The following is a 1,521-nucleotide window of genomic DNA, read 5'->3' as shown; positions in this document are numbered from 1 at the left end:
CATGTTTTGAGTTTTTTAAGACTACGCTATAATCAAGTTTTCTAGCCAGTAACATTTAGATACTTTTCATTTTTTTTATTTAAACACACTTCCGTGTCCTGAAAGTGATGCCTTTAAGAATAGTAATGCATTGTGGATATTAATAATATAAGAGGAAGGGCTGCTTGATGCTGCTTGCTCTGTGACTGCAGATCCGTTGCTTCTGTGTTAGACTTCTCCAGGCCTATGAATTGGAAATGGAATTGAAGCAGAAACCAGATGGATTCCCGCCGGTGGGGTGTCGTGTGGTGGTTGGTTTGGTTTTTAAACTGCACTGAGTACTGCCGTAAGCACACTGGGAAGCAGCAGCTGACTGTTCTTACGGCTGTGTCACTGTAGGTACCACGTAGGTGCTGTGGGTAGGGTACGGTACACACAGGGCGCAGCAGCGCTACGGCCCAAGGAGCCGCCGTGTGGCCAGGCACAAGGCTGGGCCGAGGTAGCTGCGTTACTTCTGGTACTTGAGCAGCAGCATCTATTTCTTCCCAGTACTGCACTGTCTTCTCTTGCCAGCAAACAAAACTTAATGCTGTCCCTATGCATGACTACTGCATCTAACTGCAAACTGCTGAGTTCTTTGCAATCTAAAATTTAAAGAAAGAAAAAGCTTTCAAGTAAAAGACATCCTTGCTAAGCTTTAGGAACAGAAATATGCCTCGCCCTTCCATTCAGCCTCTGTATGAAGGCTGCCAGGCTGACATCAAATGGGTATCCTTCCTGTGGTATGTGTTCATAAGGAAAAAAGGTACGTGTAATGAAAGCATTTTCCTGTCTCCACCCGTCCTTTCTGTAACACAGCAAAATTTAATACGGTTCAAAGTTAAACTTCCCAGGTTTTGAATGTGTCCAGAATTAACATAAACTGCACTTACTCAGCCTCAGGGTCTTTGAATTTAGCGAGCACCTTTCAGCGGCAGCGAGGATGTCTGACGTACCTTACACACAGCTGCACAGGACCGTGACCCCCGTTAGAGAAGGACCAGAACTGGCCAGCACGGCTGGAGACACCAGAGACCTGGTGCCTGGTATTAACCTGCTCTAGAAAGAGAGGGACTGGGGGGGGCGGCGGAGGAGAGGGAAGGGGAAGGGGCAAGGCATTTCCTGTTAGAAATACATGATAGCGTCTTTGTGCAGAAAGAATGATGGCTTGTTTGAGCTCGAACAAGTCAAGAGCTGTTCTGTCGTTACTCGGATGATGGAACTGACACCAGAGACCTGGTGCCTGGTATTAACCTGCTCTAGAAAGAGAGGGACTGGGGGGGGCGGCGGAGGAGAGGGAAGGGGAAGGGGCAAGGCATTTCCTGTTAGAAATACATGATAGCGTCTTTGTGCAGAAAGAATGATGGCTTGTTTGAGCTCGAACAAGTCAAGAGCTGTTCTGTCGTTACTCGGATGATGGAACTGCTGCTCTCACCCCCCCCCCCCCCCCCCCCCCGCCCCGCCCCTTTTTTTCCCCCCTCTTCTTTTTCCTTTCACCTTTCA

Source organism: Aptenodytes forsteri, unplaced genomic scaffold, assembly GCF_000699145.1.
Source record: "Aptenodytes forsteri isolate BGI_AS27 unplaced genomic scaffold, ASM69914v1 Scaffold290, whole genome shotgun sequence".
Classification (NCBI taxonomy): Eukaryota; Metazoa; Chordata; class Aves; order Sphenisciformes; family Spheniscidae; genus Aptenodytes; species Aptenodytes forsteri.
This window is presented reverse-complemented; position numbering follows the sequence as displayed.